General features: G+C 49.9%; 1 pseudogene; it reads left to right on the top strand.

Annotated features, from left to right (window-relative positions):
* The first annotated feature begins 14,077 nt into the window (after nucleotides 1-14,077).
* On the top strand, nucleotides 14,078-14,284 carry LOC142261409 (U2 spliceosomal RNA; annotated as a pseudogene).
* Nucleotides 14,285-21,036: the final 6,752 nt, after the last annotated feature.

The raw sequence follows: 21,036 nt of genomic DNA, 5'->3' as shown, positions 1-21,036 counted from the left end.
TCTGTATCCTCCACCAAACCTTCAAGTTGCCAACCTCTCCTTTTCCAACTGGGAGCACGGTGGACACTGACTGGTGATGGGGATATATACCTTTCTCTTTCTTTTCTTATTAATTTTCGTTATATAGCGGTCACAGATTATATACCACTTTATCCAAATCTGCCAGTCCCACTGTAACAGATGTTGTTTCTTCAGCAAATGTTACAGTTGCTTAACCACCAAATCCACGGACCAAAACTTTTTTCCCCTTTCCAACACACCTGTTCCCCTTTCCAACAGCATCTGTCCTTTTTCAACTCATTTTGGGATATGACCAAAAGTGCAACTGTGCAGGGACACCGTACTCAACGCCATCTCAGCACAGCAGCCATCCCTCGGTCCCTCCGATGTGGACAAGTAAAAGACCATTTCCTCCTATCCATGACAAAGCGTTGAGATTCACTCTGTGCAGCACTGGTGTTTAGTGGACAAGTAGATCTAAGATTGCGTACCACATTCTGCAGATACTCCTGTATACGTGCGTCTATTTCTATGGCAGGAATTAGTTCGCCAAATTTTGTCTTGTACCGGGGATCTAACAGTGTGGCAACCCAGTATTCAGGATTAGTTCAAATTCATACAATCCGAGGGTCATGTAGGTAGTGCAGCAAGAAGGCGCTCATGTGTCTTGTGCATCCAGGAGGACCAAGTCCTTGGTGTGTTGGTGGCAGAGAGGTGAGAATCGTGCATCCTTCCTCTGCCCTCTACCCACAACCTCGCACAACCGAAATGTGAGCAAGCTCTCACTCATCTGCTGAGTCTTCCATGCCCATCGCCAGTTCGTCCTCCATTTCTTCATGGGCTCCTGCACTTTCATCAACACTTTTTGCTGATACTATGCGCCCTTGTTAATCCCTCTCCCTCACCATGAATGCCGCATAGGTGCCGCTGACCATCTGGACCTCGTAGATCTTGTTATCCCTTCCGCATATGACTCCTCCTGTACTTCCTCCCCTTCCTCTTGTCCCAACACCTGACTCAGAATAATAATTACAGTGTGCTCCATCATGTAGATGACCAGAATTGTCACGCTGAGAATGACATTGCCAGTGCTAAACATCTTCGTCGACATTTCAAAACTGTGTAGCAGGGTGCATAGGTCCTTGATCTGACACCACTCCAGCAGCGTGATCTGCACCACCTCTGGATCAAGTTATCCCAGGCTATATGTCTTACCGTATTTCAGCAGGGCTCTGCGGTGCTGCCACACACGCTGCAACATGTGCAGATTCCAATTCCTGCGTGTCGAAACATCGCATTTACGGCGTTTAACTGCCAGACCCTAAGACTTCCGGAGTGATGAAAGTTGTTGAGCTGCTGTGTGCGCACGATGGAAGTGAGCACATAGCGAGCGTGCCCACTGCACAAGGCCATGTAGGCCGTGATGGTGTTTTAAAAATTGCTGGCGAATTCGGTTCAACACGTGAGCCCTAAAAGGCACGTGTGTCACATTGCCCTGAGGATGGCCCGCAGCCAGGTTTGCATCATTGCCGCACACGGCTGTTAAGTCACCAACGTAGTCCGCTCCGTCAATTTGTACTCCGGTTGCCAGGTGACAACGTGTTCCTTTCATGAATAGTGCTGATGATGTGAGAGTAGTCGATGCCAGCGGCGCAGGTGGACGCAGGTTATGCTCACCCACTGGGCTGCATTACCTTGACAGATGCAGAATCTCTGGCTGAATGTAGCTGGTGGGTATCTCACAGATGAAATACCATCATTCAGCTACAACCAATGGGAAGACACCACACCCTTTTTTATGCCCATCCTGTCTGCAGACCACTGCCAGACATAGCTATGAACCTCTGGTTAATTTTACCCCCAGTTCAGTTTTATGATTTTGTGTGCTTGTTACCTGACTACTTTTCCTGCTTGCTGTTTATGTACCTTGTTGGCCGATACGCATTTCAACTCTGCTTGTTTTCTGATTCTTTCCTGGCCGTCCCATTCTGTTCCTGTTCCTCAATTAATGTTTTGACCCTGCCTGACTACTATTCTCTGTAATAGCGGTGTGACTCACATTTCCCATACATTTCAAAGTAAAGCTTTGACCGCCTGATGGCATTGAGCTCTGCTGCCAGCATAGTAAGGAGGTGTGTGGTAGTCCTTGTGCGCAGTTGCAAGGAAGGGTGGCCTGACCACACAGGGTTTGCGCCAAGGTAGAGGACCCACACGAGGTTGAAGAGGCAGAAGCAGTGTATTAACTTCTACATACAGAACAAGGATTGAAACAACTCGTGGGGACGGCAAGACTTGTACAGCAGACCCTTCTCCATCTCTCACCATAGTTTGCCAGTGCCCAGTCAGTGACATGTAATGACCCTGTCTATGCTTACTGGTCCAAGTATCTGTGTTGAAATGCACCCTGTCGCACACAGATTTTCTCAAGGAAGTGGTGATGTTGTGTGCGACATGCTGGTGTAGCGCGGGCATGCTTTTCTTGGAGAAGCAGTGGTGATTGGGCATGTGGTACTGGGGCACAGCGACAGACATAAGGTCTGTAAAATCCTGTGTGTCCACTACGCGTAAAGGCAGCATTTCGGTAGCCAACAGCTTACAGAGGGATAGAGTCAACCACTTAGCTTTGTCATGGGTCGCAGTAAGTGGCCTTTTATTTGACCACATCTGAGGGAAAGAGATCTGGCTGCTGTCTGTAGACGGTGTTGAGTAGGGTGTCCCTGGAAAAATGCAGGTTTGTGAGAAAAGTGCAGGCGGAGACATGATGTTGCCTTCATCTTGCCTTCAGATCTGTTCATCTTGTATCATTTTTAAAAAACACATCAAGCAAGGGTTACTCCAAGCGGAGTCTACCTTTTTTCCCAACATTGGGCACACAGACACCCCATCAGTGGCAGCACTTGTGCCCTAGTTGCAAACAGGATGTTTTGATTTGCATCAAGCACATTCCAAATCCACAAGCATTTACTCTCCCCAGGATGACACAGGGGTAGTAAATTCCTTCTGGATCCATGACTTGTTCATTTTGATGAACGTCAGTGTGTCCACATTGTCACTGGACAGACGTGTGCGCTTATCTGTCAGCACACACCCAGCAGCACTGAAGAAGACACGTTCAGAGACAACGCTGGCAGCTGCACACGACAAAATCTCCAAGGCGTAACTGGAGAGCTCTGTCAATTTTTCTAGATTTGAAGCCCAAAAGGAGCAAGGCTCCATTTGCAAAGTCATTGCATCGATGTTCATTTCGAGATACTCCTGTATCATCCTCTCCATCCGTTGACTATGTGTCAGACTTGTTGTCTCTGGTGGCCTTGCAAAGGAGGGTCTAAAAAAATTATGAAAATATTCCATAAAATTGCTGTTACCAGCACCAGATACGGTCCTACTGGTACGGGTAGACTGTTGAAGATGACGATGCCGTCCCATGTTTGTCAAGTTACAACTGGGAGAATCACTCCCTTCACCTGCACGGTTGTTTGGTGTAAAAGCCGAGCTAAGATCGAGTAACAGCTTATGCTGATACTCCAGCATACGTGCGTCCCTTTCTATGGGTGGAATTATGTCACAAAATTTGGACTTGTCCCGGGGATCTAATAGTGTGGCAAGCCAGTAGTCATCATCACTTCTAATTTTGACAATCCGAGGGTCATGTTGGAGGTAGTGCAACAAGAAGGCACTCATGTGTCTTGCGCAGCCATGCGGACCAAGTCCACGCTGTGTTTGTGGCATAGAGGTGCTAACCGTTCTTTCTTCCTCTGACATCTCCCCCCAACCTCTTTCAACTGAATTTTGACCAAGGTCTCCCTCATCCGCTGAGTCTTCCATGTCCATGGACAGTTCGTCCTCCATATCTTCATGTCCTCCTGCACCTTCCTCAACATCTCGCCTGCTACCATGCGCCCTTGTTGATCCCTGTCCCCCATGGTCCCATGCCTGCCGCGTTGGTGATGATGAACGTCTGGACCTTGGTGATGTTGTTGTGTCTTGCGCATATGAATCCTCCTGTAGTTCCTCCCCTTCCTGTTGTCCCACCCCCTGACTCCGAATAGTGTTTAGCGTGTGCTCCAGCATGTAAATGACTGTAATCGTCATGCTGATAATGGCATTGTCAGCGCTAAACATATTCGTCGCCATGTCGAAACTGTGCAGAACGGTGCATAGGTCCTTGATCTGAGATCACTCCATCAGGGTGATCTGCCCCACTTCTGCATCTCGTTGGCCCATCATGACGTATTGCACCAGGGCTCGCCGGTGCTGCCACAGTCGCTGTAACATGTGGAGAGTTGAATTCCAGCGTGTCGCCACATCGCATTTCAGGCGATGAACCGGCAGGCCGAAAGACTTCTGGAGCGATGCAAGTCGCTCAGCTGCGGCGGTTGAACGGCGGAAGTGAGCACTGCAGACAGTTTACGTGCCCTGGTCAGAAGGCCATCTAGGCCGGGATAGTGTGTTAAAAATTGCTGGACAACAAGGTTCAACACGTGAGCCATACAAGGCACGTGTGTCACCTTGCCCAGGCGAAGGGCCGCACCCAGGTTTGCAGCATTGTCGCACACGGCCTTACCAGGCTGCAGGTTGAGTGGAGACAACCATTTATTAAACTCGGACCGCAGAGCTGACCACAACTCCTCAGCTGTGTGACTCTTATTCCCAAGACATGTCAAGCTAAAGACCGCCTGATGCCGTTGCGCTCTGCTGCCAGCATAGTAATGAGGGGTGCGTGATTCCTTCTGCGCAGTGAGAACGCTGGTGGCCTGACCAGGCAGGCTTGGGGCGGAGGTGGAGGACCCAGATGAGGTGGAGGATGCAGAAGCAGTGGCGGAACTTGGACAGACAGAGGATTGACACACAAGTCGTGGGGACGGCAAGACTTGTGCAGCAGACCCTTCACCATCTATCAACATAGTTACCGAGTGCCCAGTCAGCGACATGTAACGTCCCTGTCCATGCTTACTGGTCCAAGTATCGGTGGTGAAATGCACCCGTTCACACACAGAGTTTCTCAAGGAAGCGGTGATGTTGTGTGCGACATGCTGGTGTAGCGCGGGCACACCTTTCTTAGAGAAGTAGTGGCGACTAGGCATCTGGTACTGGGGCACAGCGACAGACATAAGGTCTCTAAAATCCTGTGTGTCCACTAGGCGGAAAGGCAGCATTTCGGTAGCCAACAGCTTACAGAGGGATAGAGTCAACCTCTTAGCTTTGTCATGGGTCGGAGGAAGTGGCCTTTTATTTGACCACATCTGAGGGACAGAGATCTGGCTGCTGTGTGTAGACGGTGTTGAGTAGGGTGTCCCTGGAAAAATGCAGGTTTGTGAGGAAAGTGCAGGCGGAGACATGATGTTGCCTTCATCCAACGTAGGTGCTATCGATGTCTGAGAGAGCTGTACACACTCACTTGTTTCCCCTTCCAAACCAACTGACGACCTACCAAGCAAACTGCCTGTTGCGGTTACAGTGGTGGAAGTTTTGCGTGGAAAAACAGGTGTGACAGCTGTCCCCACAGTCCTAGAAGATGAAGAGCGCGCGGATGCACTGGAAGGGGCGGGCGGTGGATGGTTCGCTCCGCTAGGCCGCATTGCAGCACAGTGAGCTTCCCACCGGGACCTATGATATTTATTCATGTGACGATTCATGGAAGAAGTTGTCAAACTGCTGAGGTTTTGACCTCTACTAAGAGAATCATGACAAATTTTACATATCACATGATTTGGGCGATCTTTTTCTATGTCAAAAAAGGAACAGGCTAGGCAAGGCTTAGAGGCCATGCGACCTGTTGATGCACCCCGAATAATGCTCATAGGCAGAGTGGTGGCTGAGGATGCAGTTGTAGACGTGCTACCAGTGCTCCGACTCTGTCCAGGAAGGCGCAAGGTAATTTCGTCGTCGGTTGCATCCTCCTCCACCGCCTCTGTTGACCTCCTCGAGTGCCTGACTGGGGGTTGACAGTAGGTGGGATCTAGAACTTCATCATCAATTGTTGTGTTTGCACTACCCTCCCCCTCAGACCGAGCCTCTTCTTGCCCTGACCGAATATTTAAGTTGTCATCCCAATCGGGTATCTGCGTCTCATCTTCATCAGTATGTTCCTCATTGCCTATAACCACAGTTGTTGGAAAGGCAGCATTTTGGTAGCCAACAGTTTGCATTTTATGAAAGTCAACCTCCAAGCCATGTCATGCCCTTCTAAAAGCATGTATAACACAGCGAGGGGACTCCAACCACAGTCTCCCTCGTTGCCACTCACTGGGCCACACACACCTCACTTGACTGGCATCGGATGAGCTCCCTTTTGAAAAAGAAAAAGATGCTTTGCATGAAGCACTCTCAAAAATACGCGTGCCTTTCCCGTCCCCTGGCTGACCCAGGGGAAGAAAAGTCCTCTGAGAGCCATGACTTGTTCATCTTGGTTCTTTTAGAGACACAGCGAGGGGACTCCAACCACAGTCTCCCTCGTTGCCACTCACTGGGCCACACACACCCCACTTGACTGGCATCGGTTGAGCTCCCTTTTGAAAAAGAAAAAGATGCTTTGCATGAAGCACTCTCAAAAATACGCGTGCCTTTCCCGTCCCCTGGCTGACCCAGGGGAAGAAAAGTCCTCTGAGAGCCATGACTTGTTCATCTTGGTTCTTTTAGAGACACAGCGAGGGGACTCCAACCACAGTCTCCCTCGTTGCCACTCACTGGGCCACACACACCCCACTTGACTGGCATCGGTTGAGCTCCCTTTTGAAAAAGAAAAAGATGCTTTGCATGAAGCACTCTCAAAAATACGCGTGCCTTTCCCGTCCCCTGGCTGACCCAGGGGAAGAAAAGTCCTCTGAGAGCCATGACTTGTTCATCTTGGTTCTTTTAGAGACACAGCGAGGGGACTCCAACCACAGTCTCCCTCGTTGCCACTCACTGGGCCACACACACCCCACTTGACTGGCATCGGTTGAGCTCCCTTTTGAAAAAGAAAAAGATGCTTTGCATGAAGCACTCTCAAAAATACGCGTGCCTTTCCCGTCCCCTGGCTGACCCAGGGGAAGAAAAGTCCTCTGAGAGCCATGACTTGTTCATCTTGGTTCTTTTAGAGACACAGCGAGGGGACTCCAACCACAGTCTCCCTCGTTTCCACTCACTGGGCCACACACACCCCACTTGACTGGCATCGGTTGAGCTCCCTTTTGAAAAAGAAAAAGATGCTTTGCATGAAGCACTCTCAAAAATACGCGTGCCTTTCCCGTCCCCTGGCTGACCCAGGGGAAGAAAAGTCCTCTGAGAGCCATGACTTGTTCATCTTGGTTCTTTTAGAGACACAGCGAGGGGACTCCAACCACAGTCTCCCTCGTTTCCACTCACTGGGCCACACACACCCCACTTGACTGGCATCGGTTGAGCTCCCTTTTGAAAAAGAAAAAGATGCTTTGCATGAAGCACTCTCAAAAATACGCGTGCCTTTCCCGTCCCCTGGCTGACCCAGGGGAAGAAAAGTCCTCTGAGAGCCATGACTTGTTCATCTTGGTTCTTTTAGAGACACAGCGAGGGGACTCCAACCACAGTCTCCCTCGTTGCCACTCACTGGGCCACACACACCCCACTTGACTGGCATCGGTTGAGCTCCCTTTTGAAAAAGAAAAAGATGCTTTGCATGAAGCACTCTCAAAAATACGCGTGCCTTTCCCGTCCCCTGGCTGACCCAGGGGAAGAAAAGTCCTCTGAGAGCCATGACTTGTTCATCTTGGTTCTTTTAGAGACACAGCGAGGGGACTCCAACCACAGTCTCCCTCGTTGCCACTCACTGGGCCACACACACCCCACTTGACTGGCATCGGTTGAGCTCCCTTTTGAAAAAGAAAAAGATGCTTTGCATGAAGCACTCTCAAAAATACGCGTGCCTTTCCCGTCCCCTGGCTGACCCAGGGGAAGAAAAGTCCTCTGAGAGCCATGACTTGTTCATCTTGGTTCTTTTAGAGACACAGCGAGGGGACTCCAACCACAGTCTCCCTCGTTGCCACTCACTGGGCCACACACACCCCACTTGACTGGCATCGGTTGAGCTCCCTTTTGAAAAAGAAAAAGATGCTTTGCATGAAGCACTCTCAAAAATACGCGTGCCTTTCCCGTCCCCTGGCTGACCCAGGGGAAGAAAAGTCCTCTGAGAGCCATGACTTGTTCATCTTGGTTCTTTTAGAGACACAGCGAGGGGACTCCAACCACAGTCTCCCTCGTTGCCACTCACTGGGCCACACACACCCCACTTGACTGGCATCGGTTGAGCTCCCTTTTGAAAAAGAAAAAGATGCTTTGCATGAAGCACTCTCAAAAATACGCGTGCCTTTCCCGTCCCCTGGCTGACCCAGGGGAAGAAAAGTCCTCTGAGAGCCATGACTTGTTCATCTTGGTTCTTTTAGAGACACAGCGAGGGGACTCCAACCACAGTCTCCCTCGTTGCCACTCACTGGGCCACACACACCCCACTTGACTGGCATCGGTTGAGCTCCCTTTTGAAAAAGAAAAAGATGCTTTGCATGAAGCACTCTCAAAAATACGCGTGCCTTTCCCGTCCCCTGGCTGACCCAGGGGAAGAAAAGTCCTCTGAGAGCCATGACTTGTTCATCTTGGTTCTTTTAGAGACACAGCGAGGGGACTCCAACCACAGTCTCCCTCGTTGCCACTCACTGGGCCACACACACCCCACTTGACTGGCATCGGTTGAGCTCCCTTTTGAAAAAGAAAAAGATGCTTTGCATGAAGCACTCTCAAAAATACGCGTGCCTTTCCCGTCCCCTGGCTGACCCAGGGGAAGAAAAGTCCTCTGAGAGCCATGACTTGTTCATCTTGGTTCTTTTAGAGACACAGCGAGGGGACTTCAACCACAGTCTCCCTCGTTGCCACTCACTGGGCCACACACACCCCACTTGACTGGCATCGGTTGAGCTCCCTTTTGAAAAAGAAAAAGATGCTTTGCATGAAGCACTCTCAAAAATACGCGTGCCTTTCCCGTCCCCTGGCTGACCCAGGGGAAGAAAAGTCCTCTGAGAGCCATGACTTGTTCATCTTGGTTCTTTTAGAGACACAGCGAGGGGACTCCAACCACAGTCTCCCTCGTTTCCACTCACTGGGCCACACACACCCCACTTGACTGGCATCGGTTGAGCTCCCTTTTGAAAAAGAAAAAGATGCTTTGCATGAAGCACTCTCAAAAATACGCGTGCCTTTCCCGTCCCCTGGCTGACCCAGGGGAAGAAAAGTCCTCTGAGAGCCATGACTTGTTCATCTTGGTTCTTTTAGAGACACAGCGAGGAGACTCCAACCACAGTCTCCCTCGTTGCCACTCACTGGGCCACACACACCCCACTTGACTGGCATCAGTTGAGCTCCCTTTTGAAAAAGAAAAAGATGCTTTGCATGAAGCACTCTCAAAAATACGCGTGCCTTTCCCGTCCCCTGGCTGACCCAGGGGAAGAAAAGTCCTCTGAGAGCCATGACTTGTTCATCTTGGTTCTTTTAGAGACACAGCGAGGGGACTCCAACCACAGTCTCCCTCGTTTCCACTCACTGGGCCACACACACCCCACTTGACTGGCATCGGTTGAGCTCCCTTTTGAAAAAGAAAAAGATGCTTTGCATGAAGCACTCTCAAAAATACGCGTGCCTTTCCCGTCCCCTGGCTGACCCAGGGGAAGAAAAGTCCTCTGAGAGCCATGACTTGTTAATCTTGGTTCTTTTAGAGACACAGCGAGGGGACTCCAACCACAGTCTCCCTCGTTTCCACTCACTGGGCCACACACACCCCACTTGACTGGCATCGGTTGAGCTCCCTTTTGAAAAAGAAAAAGATGCTTTGCATGAAGCACTCTCAAAAATACGCGTGCCTTTCCCGTCCCCTGGCTGACCCAGGGGAAGAAAAGTCCTCTGAGAGCCATGACTTGTTCATCTTGGTTCTTTTAGAGACACAGCGAGCGGACTCCAACCACAGTCTCCCTCGTTTCCACTCACTGGGCCACACACACCCCACTTGACTGGCATCGGTTGAGCTCCCTTTTGAAAAAGAAAAAGATGCTTTGCATGAAGCACTCTCAAAAATACGCGTGCCTTTCCCGTCCCCTGGCTGACCCAGGGGAAGAAAAGTCCTCTGAGAGCCATGTCCACATTGTCAGTGGACAGACACGTGTGCTTATCTGCCAGCAGACCCACAGCAGCACTGAAGACAGGTTCCGAGAGAACGCTGGCTGCAGGACACGACAAGATCCCCAAGACGTACGTGGCGAGCTCAGGCAATTTATCAAGATTGGAAGCCAAGAATGAGCAGGGCTCAAGTTGCACATTAATGGAATCGATGTTTCCTTGCATATACTCATATATCTGTGTGTCCTCCTCTTTTTCCTTGTCCAGCTGTTTTGTTTTCGCATGAGTATATGTCCTTGTCACTTTCCAATGTGTTTGAGTTGTTTGTCACCTTTAGGACACCTTTGAGGGTGTTTTCTAGGTGTTTTTCTGTGTTTGTGATTGCCTGCCATTGTTTCCTATTGGCTCGAGTTCGGTTCGTCGAACGTTCGACGAACCGAACTCGAACGGGAGGTCCGTTCGGCGAACCAACCTCGAGCCGAACCGCGACCGGTTCGCTCATCTCTAGTCATGATAACACTTGTACCATCTTTTCATTTAGATTCCACCTACAATTATTTACCGATTCCAGTTCTGAAATAGGCTTTCATGATCTACTCACTAGAATTCTCAAGTGCATAAGGTACTGAGACATATACATGTTCACACCATTATAAAGAACAAAGTATAAACATTGAGGTTTTTCTCACACCCATGTTCCTGTGTTCTTTGATATGATATGTGTTCATTTCCTTCACTATATAGGATTGCAAGTTTTCCATTTGTACCTTAATGGCAATGACGCTATACAATTGAACACATATCATCCTGTTATCCATATAGGTGTGTATTTACCTTCTTGACTATTTTTGGTTGTTTGATCCAGAATGTTTCTCCAGATAGGTCATGTGGAAATTTTCTTTCCTCAGTACAAATGTTTTCACTATGGCTTTGGAAAAATTTTTTGTATGTGCATCATGGTCATTTGACCCATTGTACTCTCAAGTAGCAATATATTGTACTGTTATGTTGTACTATGTACTAATTACGTGTTTATATGGTTTTGTAACCCTTTATGATCTTAGATAACTTTATCCTTGATAAAGACCTAAAAACAAGGTCGAAACGTTGGATGAATTATCCTTTTGCACAAATAAAGAATTTTCAGCATTCCAAGAGTTCTTTTCTTACGTTATTGATCACTATAGTGTGCCAGAGCTATTTCTATTGAATTGACTCTTATTTTTTCTGAGCACCTGCTATATACACAGTGACCCAGACATATTCAAGTTTCATTCAGAAGGCAGAGGGAAGCCTTAGCAGCTGAGCCTATATCTTGGCTTGTGAGCATTAGAACAGGCCGGCGATTACAGGGTAACATGAAAAATGTCCAGCTTGCATTATGACTAGAACATGACAATATCCTTTTAAGTACTAACCTATGATGCGTTCCTAAGCAGTTGATGTTATATGTTCTACATTTCATTTTCTGCATACTTTACAAGTAGTAGAATTTGCTTTGATATAGGCAACTGGATTTTCACAATGAAAAGGCAAAGGATAACGCCCGAAAAAGACGCCATACATTATGTCAGTGCCATCACTGACAAACCTGGATTGACCATGAAATACATCAATCCCCTTAAAGGTGAGTTAAAACAAGTTTTAACTAAATTGCCTTAATATTGTCATGCATTAGAATGACTGTCTTAGGTAATGATAAATATTTTCTACAGGAAGAGGAGTGTTTGCTGAAACTGAAATCGAAAAAGGGAGTTTTGTTGCAGAATATCGAGGCGAGCTCACGTATGCACTTACAATGGTAGACAACTACTCGAGATTTATGGTTGTGGTACAAGTCAAAGATCTAATGGCCCATACTGCAGCGAAGGTCTTCCAAGCACACTTATGCAGACCTCATGGCTACTCAGAGAGAGTCCTCACAGATCAAGGCACAGCCTTTGAAGCGGAAATCTTCAAGGACTTCTGCAGCTTTTACCGATGCAGGAAGATGCGCACTACACCCTACCATGCTCAAACCAATGGTTATCAACCTGCTCAGGACTTTACCCCATATTCCAGATGTGGCCTTACAAGTGATTTATAGAGGGGTAACAATACGTTGGGATCACCGGATCTAATCTCCCTTTTTATACACCCTAAAATCTTGTTTGCTTTAGAATAAACAATAACATCATAAAGGTATAGCAGTACCGTTTCAAAGTTTCGGTGTCCCAAGCAGCATTCCATCAGCCTCTGGAAGGTTCCTGGCAAATTGCACAGCTCGAAGGGCATGCTTTTGAACTCGCAGAGACCCATCGGGGTGGCAAAGGCGGTCTTCTCCCGGTCTGCCTCAGCAACGGACACTTGCCAATAGCGACTAGTGAGATCAAGGGTAGAAAAATAATTTGCAGTTCTCAATGCAGCTAGCTATTCCTCAATACAGGGGAGTGGTGCTGTCCTTCTTCTTTAACAGGACCAACGGAGCTGCCCAGAGGCTACAACTGTCACGGATAACCCCAGCCTCCTTCATGTTGCTCAACATGTCCTTGGTACACTGGTAATGTGCAGGTAGTTTTGGCTTATATCTCTCTTTGATGGGTGGGTGTGCACTTGTGGGGATGTAGTGTTTGACCCCTTTTATTCTTCAAAAGTCTAGCGGATGTTTGCTGAAGACTTGCTCGTATTCTTGCACTAGCCTGTAGACCCCCTTCTTGTGATGTGAAGGTGTGGAGTCAGTGCCTACGTGTAATTCCTTACACCACTCCTCTGGCTGACTTGGTGAGCTGTCACTGAATGGGTGGGCTGAAGCAATGGTGGATGCTGCTGTTTGGATAGCATGTGTATCTACTGAGAACAGCTTATCAATGGTGGCAAATCGGAGCAGCTTAATCTCTTGCTCTCCGCAGTTCAACACTCTCATGGGCACTCTTCCCTTCCATATTAATGAATAAAACTATGATGTAAATAGCATATAGATACCCCACAAATGCAGATAAAAGTAGGTTATGGGAAAAGGGGGAAGAGAGAAACAGGAAAATAGTGGAATAAAGTATACCTTCCAGGTGGGAGAGGAAATGGCAGCACAGCCAGTGGAGGTGAAGCAAGGGGAGCCTGCAACTAAAGAGTTGAGAGCGTTATCACATGGTGACTGAGCCTGATTGTAACAGGAGCATAGAGGTGCCGATCCTGTCTTACCTGTGTTGGTGTAGAAGTGGGTGTCCTGTGGTGGAGTCAGCTATGTGCAGTGGTGGCCGTGGGTTCTTTTATGTGCGACCGTAGTAATAGCTGCGCCCACTTCCTGTATGGGAGTGGAATGCAGTGAGGGTAATGGAACGCACGCCTGCGCATTTGTGTTTAACGTCGCGCATGTGCAGAACGGAGAAAAGGCTGCGCTCACTTCCTAATGAAAGGGAGTGAGACGCATCTGGGAAGGGAAGGGAAAAGATTAGGGTTTGGGGATGATGAAAGGGCTTTCTACGGGCAAGGATGGCAAAGGGTGGCAGTGACGGAAAGTCAGGCAGCCTGTCCTGTCCTGTCCTGTCCGTCCGTCTTTTTGTATCATGAATTGGAAAGACTGCAAGGGGGAGGGGAGGTGCTTGTGTCCAAAAGGAGGAGTTATTCAGATTCATTGCAGTGGGCGGCGGCTGCAAAAAGCACCATTCTTCTTGTTTTTGCTCTGCAAAACAGCCTTTTCAAGGGTTGGCTTGAGTGACAAAATGTCTTCTGTAGGCGTGGGTTTGTCTCCCTCTCCCTAAGATGTGTCCGGTATAGGCCAGGGTGCCACTCAAGGCCGTAACCAATTCGGGTTATAGCTTCTCGGCCTTTTGGCTAAGATCAAGTGTAGTTTCGGAGGACGCTACCTTGGTCGGTACTGGAAGGTGCCTGGGATTGCACGTCTGCCGGCCTTGAGGAAGTGTGTGCGCCTTCTGGTGACACATAGCCCTCTTGTGCCTGGACGGTTCCCAGGCAACGGGAGGCGATCACCTTTGTTATTTTGAAGTCCTACTGATAAACAGAAAAAAAAAAAAATTAAATCTGTTCTTATCAGTTTAATATCTGATACGTCCCCTCTCTGGGGACCATATATTAAATGGATTTTTAGAACAAGGAGATGGAAAAAATCTTGCTCTGTCCACTCCACGCATTGACCTGGTATTGCAGTACCTCCAGGACCGGTGCACCCCTTCTTAACCCAGTTTCCAAAAGCAGAACTCAATTCACCTGATTCAAATGAGCCCCATTAGTGAATTGAAAGAAAGCAAAAACTTTATATGCACCTCAATTTGGCCAATTCACTTTTCACACTTTCACCCTTTTTTTTATCTTTCACACCTTTTACTTGCTTTATTGATGCAAAAAGCTGTGCCAAATAGCAAACTCATCTCCACTCAACTTGACCAACTCTGCTATGTCCCGTGCAGTATCTTATTCTCAGTCTTATCTAGATCATTTGCAATTGAATAGAATAGATCCCTTTTGGCTGCTTATGACTGTGTAAAATATGTAGTTTTACTGGGCTGGGATGAGAGAATCCATTGAAGCATGGTGTAGGGATTGTGGTTCCTGTGTGCTAAGAAGAGAGGCTGGCACCAGCCAGAAAGCCCCATTGCAGCCAATAATCACTTAATAACTTTTTCAACTTGTCATCATATGGGAGGCCTTCCATTCCTTGTAGTAGTCTAGTTGCCCACCTTTGAACTGACTCTAACTTCTGAATGTCCTTATTAAAATGTGGAGCCCAAAACTGGTTCCCATATTCCAGATGTAGCCTTACAAGTGATTTATAGAGGTGTAACAATACGTTGGGATCACGGGATCTAATCTCCCTTTTTATACACCCTAAAATCTTGTCCCAAGCAGCATTCCATCAGCCTCTGGAAGGTTCCTGGCGCATTGCACAGCTCGAAGGGCATGCTTTTGAACTCGCAGAGACCCATAGGGGTGGCGAAGGCGGTCTTCTCCCGGTCTGCCTCAGCAACGGACACTTGCCAATAGTGACTAGTGAGATCAAGGGTAGAAAAATAATTTGCAGTTCTCAATGCAGCTAGCGATTCCTCAATACGGGGAGTGGTGCCGTCCTTCTTTTTTAACAGGATCAACAGAGCTGCCCAAAGGCTACAACTGTCACGGATAACCCCAGCCGCCTTCATGTTGCTCAACATGTCCTTGGTACACTGGCAATGTGAAGGTGGTATTGGCTTATAGCTCTCTTTGATGGGTGGGTGTGCACCTGTGGGGATGTGGTGGTGGACCCCTTTTATTCCCCCAAAATCTAGCGGGCTTCCCACCGGTAACCCGCTCCCCAGCTTGGATGGATGCTGAGGGAGCCCCTTTTGCCCGCAGGCTCTGGCCCTGGGAACTGTAGCCTTGGCGGTGACTGTGCTTCCCTCTACGGTGTGAGCTGTTGCCTTCAATCGGGTCTTGACTGCTGGGAAACCCTGGAGGTTCCTGTCGCTAACGGATTTGACCGGTTTTACGGCGACTCCTAGCCTGGTCGGGGTCCGTAGGCCCTGCCGGATGGTGCTGGCTTCTCTTCACTCCCCGATCTGGTACCGGCGGGCCACCGCCCATCCCCGGTCCGTACGGTTCACTCCAATCAGCCTCTCCTGCAGAAGGTCACCACCGTCTGCCAACCTTGCTGAGTGCCCGGGCCACACACACGGACACGGTCAGTCTCCTCTCCTCTTCACTTCTCTAACTCCAAAACTGATCTCTAATCTGACTCCTTTTCCCGCCTCCAGGACTGTGAACTCCTCGGTGGGTGGGATCAACCGCCTGGCCCACCCCCTGGTGTGGACATCAGCCCCTGGAGGAAGGCAACTAGGATTTGTGTTTAGCTTCGGTGTGCCTAGCCGGAGTGTAGAGCGTGTTGGTGTAGTACCTGTGACGACCTGGCTTGTCCAGGGCGCCACATTCCCCTATAGTAAAATGCAGACCGTCCGCGGGCTGCCCGTCCATCACCGGTTTTATTTTCACAACTGAAAAAGAATAAAACGGTAAAACATGTAAAAGCATCATAAACATTTTACAACGGTACAGCTTCCGCTCTTCTCCCACCCAAACAACCTGGCCCTGATGCTGCCCCTAAGAAGCGGGCAGCACCCCTTGACCCCAGTCCAGCACCAAGTTGCCCGAGCGGGTTCTGTCTCTTTCAGGGGGCCCACGTCCAAGGGGACCCCTGAACCCCCGGAGGATCGCCACCGGTTACGGTAGTGGCGGGCCTAGGCCATCCCTTTCCTCCAGGCCCATCCTCCCAAATCAGCCTCTCCGGAGGCGGTAACGGTGTCAAGCCAACAAACATTTTTATTTACATTGCACTAAGTTTGTGGTTGCCCTGCAAGTTCTCGGGCTTGTCCGTAAGCAGTTCCTTACGCAATGGTTGCACAGTCCCTACGGGGACAACAGTTGCCGGCAACGGCCGGTTTAATCACGGTTCAATCAGGTAAACTTCTTTGGTTGATCATCTTTACTTATCATTTAAAACTTTCAAACTGGTACACTCAACACATAAAGCCCCCCCCTTTTAAAGAGTAGTTTCCCTGTACCTAAGTGGGGGTCTACCTAGGTTGGGGCGAGTGGACCTTCGGGATCCGGTGTCAGTGGTGACAGGCAGTGGGGCAGAGGGAACAGTCAGTTCCTCCTCCCTGCTATCATGTGGGGCAGGCGGAGGCGTAGGGGAGCTGGGTACAGGTACATCCCTGGGCACTGGCTCGCGGTTAACCGTTTCCATCATTTCTTCATCCACGGGTTGTGGGAACAGTATCACTGGAAGGATCACCGCACCGTTCTGTGTAGGCCAGTCTGCTGGAAAATCACCCATCATGGTGTGGATTACCTCTTTTTCCTTCTCCACTGGACTGGGAACTGGAGCCTCATCCGCTACTCTCAATGCTGGTGGGCACTTCTTCAGGTGGTCTCGGGAAACCGTGGCCAAAGTCCCCCCCTGGTCACGGCTGATCTGGTAGGCCTTCCCATTCTCCCATCCTGTGGGCTGGACTACATACGGGGTTTTTTCCCATTGATCATCCAGCTTGTGGGCCCTTCTTTTCCGCTTCAGCACTACATCCCCAGGTTGGAAGGAACCGGCAGGCGCCTTCTTGTTGAAGCACTGCTCCTGTTGTCCCCGACTCCGGCACAAGTTCTTTTCAACATACTCCTGGACCTGTCGGTACTGTGTCCTCCGCCGAGTGTCCCATTCAGCTGTCGACAGGAGTGCTTCTGAAGCTTCCAAGCCCATTTCCAGATCCACTGGTAGCCGGCCGGGACGAGCTCTCATCAGGTATGCTGGAGTGCATTTCGTAGAGCTGGAAGGGATGTTGTTGTACATATCGACCAGGTCAGGTAGATTCTCCAGCCACAGGTTCCGCTCTTCCAGTGGTAACGTCTTGAGGAGGCCCAGGACCAAGTGGTTCATCTTTTCACAAATGCCATTGGTTTGGGCGTGGTAAGGCGTGGTCCGGATTTTCTTGCAGCCGTACAACTGGCAGAATTCCTGGAATACCTCTGCTTCAAAGGCCGGACCCTGGTCGGTAAGCACCCTCTCCGGGTACCAATGCGGTCAACAGAAATAAGCCTGGAAAGCCTTAGCAGCGGTGCGGCCGGTTAAGTCCTTAACTGGGACAACCACCAGGAACCTCGAGTAGTGGTCTACGATGGTCAGAGCGTAGGTGTACCCACTTCGGCTGGGGGTGAGCTTTACATGGTCAAGGGCAACCAGCTCCAGCGGTTGGTGTGTAATGATCGGGTGTAGGGGTGCCTTCTGGCTGGCCTCGTCCTTCCTTCTCAATGCGCAAGGGCCACATTCTCGGCACCAGGCCTCCACAGATTCCCGCATTCCACTCCAATAGAACCGCTCTCTTAACAACATCTCTAGCTTCTTCCACCCGAAGTGCACTGCACCATCATGGTATGCTTGCAGGACGGTGGGCACGTTAGCCTGGGGAATCACCAGCTGGCGGATCTTCTCGTGAGTCTTTGGATTAATCAGCTCGCGATACAACTTCCCCTGGTGTAGGTATAGCCGGGTCCATTCTTGCCACAGACGTTGGGCTTCGGCAGGGGCAGCAGGGTCTATCCCAGCAGAACCCTGTTCCACTAGAGTCTTGACCAGGCGGACAGCAGGTGCCTGGTCCTGAGCTTCCTGCCAGTCCTGTCGGGGCAGCGGATCCAGGTTCACCCGTTGTTGGTAGACGTGCACCTTCTCAGTGAATGGCCGGTGAAATGCAGGCAACTCGATCTCTTCGAGGTCATCATCCTCTGGCCCCTCTTCCGACAGGTGGGGCATCCGGGAGAGTGCATTGGCATTGACGTTGGTACGGCCGGCCCGGTACTTGATGGTGAAATCGTAGTTGGCTAACCTGGTCACCCACCGCTGCTCCAACGCGCCCAGCTTGGCCGTATCTAGATGGGTCAGCAGGTTATTGTCTGTGTACGCGGTGAACTTGGCTGCTGCCAGGTAATGGCGGAACCGCTCGGTGATAGCCCACACCAGTGCCAAGAGCTCAAGCTTGAAGGAGATGTAGTTCTCAGGGTTCCTCTCAGTCGGTCGGAGTTTTCGGCTAGCATAAGCTATTACCTTTTCCCTTCTGTCTTGGACCTGGGATAGAACAGCCCCCAAGCCCACATTGCTGGCGTCGGTGTAGAGGATGAATGGGCGGCTGTAGTCAGGGTACGCTAGGATTTCCTCTCCGGTCAGGGCTGTTCTCAGCTGGCGGAAGGATTCCTCATGCTTTTCTTCCCACACCAATGGGGCTACTAGGGATCTACCACCCTTGGTCTGTCCTACGAGGAGGTCTTGCATGGGGGCAGCCATCTTTGTGTACCCCTTAATGAAGCGACGGTAATATCCCACCAGGCCCAGAAACTGCCTCACTTCCCTCACTGTGGTCGGTCTCGGCCAGTCTTGGATGGCGGTGATCTTCTCGGGGTTGGGGGCGACACCTTCCGCACCAACCACATGTCCTAGGTACTGCACTCTGGGTTTCAGCAGATGACACTTTGAGGGCTTCAACTTCATCCCATACTTGGCAAGGGACGCGAACACCTCGGCTAGGTGCTCCAGGTGGGCTTCATACGTCTGTGAGTACACAATCACATCATCCAAGTACAGCAAAACGGTCCCATAGGCAGTCTTCTCTCGGTCTTCCGGTGCCACGGCCACCTGCCAGTACCCGCTGGTGAGGTCAAGGGTGGAGAAGTAGTTAGCGGTTCTCAGCGAGGCCAGGGACTCTTTGATGCGGGGCAGAGGGTAAGCATCCTTATGCGTTATCTGGTTAATCTTCCGGTAATCCACACACATCCGCATGGTGCCATCCTTCTTCTTAACCAGCACCAACGGAGCGGCCCAGGGACTACAGCTGTCCCTAATAACCCCTGCCTCCTTCATGTTCCTCAACATGTCTTTGGCGCATTGGTAGTGGGCAGGGGGAATAGGCCTGTATCTCTCTTTAATAGGGGAGTGTGTACCGGTAGGGATGTGGTGTTGAACCCCTTTAATCTGCCCAAAATCTAGAGGGTGCTTGCTAAAAACCCGCTCATACTCCTGTACCACCCGGTATACCCCTTCCTTGTGGTGTATGGGGGTATCATCAGTGCCGACATGTAGCTCTCGATACCACTCGCCTAACTCCCCCAGGGATGAGTGGGAACCGGCAGCAGGCGGTGTGACCGGGGGAACGGCTTCATGGATCGTGTGGGGATCTAGAGTGAGCAATTTGGCAAGGGTAGCGTACCGGGTGGTGCATGAATGCACACATTGTCAGGTTTCCGGGTTTTCCAGTCCTCTTTTGAAAGAGCTTGCCCTCGGTTAACATGGAGTTTTATGTTCTGTTGCCCTACTTCCTGTCCAGCTGCTTAAAAGGCCGCCTCTAAGCCTAGTCCAGTGCCTGAGTATACTGCTTGCTGTGTGCTCCTGCTTTGCTGCTGCTGCTACTTGATTACCTTTGGATCCTCCTGAAAATCTACCGACCGACTCTGGACCACACCCGGTTTCTTCAAACTGTGCCCGGACTCCGTCTGCCGTCTTTGGTCAGCACGTCTGCCCGGTTTCTTCCGGTTCATAACCATTCTGGACTTTCATCCCGTACGGACACTTCTGGACTTTACCGCTTGCCCCTTGTGTCCCGGCTGCGGCGCATTTAGGCCTTCCGGGGTTGATTGCCGGACAGTCCCTGTATAGGGGTTCGCTCTGGTGGTCTCCCTGGGGGAGTCTGGTGCGTGGCCCCGGGAATCCCCTTCGCTCCGTTTCAGAAAGGTATTTTCATGTGTTTGTTATACTGTGTATTTCCGTTGTGTATCTACCATGGTTACATATCATAAACATCTTGTACCACAAACTCGTCTCTGGCTGTCATTGCCCTAACGCTATCGAAATCCTCAAAACATACAATAGTATTACATTATACTCAGGCCACAAGAGGATTTCACTGGGGCAATGACTGAGACACGAGGAGTAGATCAGCTCTTTTCTATGATTAACTCCTTGCAGCAGGAGATGGAGGTGGTGCAGACTAAACTTAGAGATATGGAGGCACAGCTGGGCCATGATCACCAGGTACTGGGTCCGGCTATACAGGACTTGCAAGTCAGAGTGGAGGCTCAGGAAGCCGGCCCCACTACGTCCGTATCAGCTGCCGGTATGCCTAGGTTACCCCCATTCCGTTTCAATGGTGACCGTAGTCAGTTTCGTGGATTTGTGAACCAATGTATACTGTTTTTTGATGTACATGCTGATTATTACCGTTCTGACCGGTCCAAAGTGTTATGTATAATTATGTTATTAACCTCACAAGCACTGGCTTGGGCTAATCCTATGATAGAGAACCGGGACATCCGTTTAAATCACCTAGATGATTTTCTGACCGCAATGGCGCAGATGTTTGATGATCCGAATCGCCGTGCTACCGCTGAATCGGCTCTCCTTTCCTTACGTCAGGGAAA

This window comes from Anomaloglossus baeobatrachus, unplaced genomic scaffold (genome assembly GCF_048569485.1).
Source record: "Anomaloglossus baeobatrachus isolate aAnoBae1 unplaced genomic scaffold, aAnoBae1.hap1 Scaffold_216, whole genome shotgun sequence".
NCBI lineage: Eukaryota > Metazoa > Chordata > Amphibia > Anura > Aromobatidae > Anomaloglossus > Anomaloglossus baeobatrachus.
The sequence above is the reverse complement of the archived record's forward strand: the minus strand, read 5'-3'. Positions and strand labels throughout refer to the sequence as shown.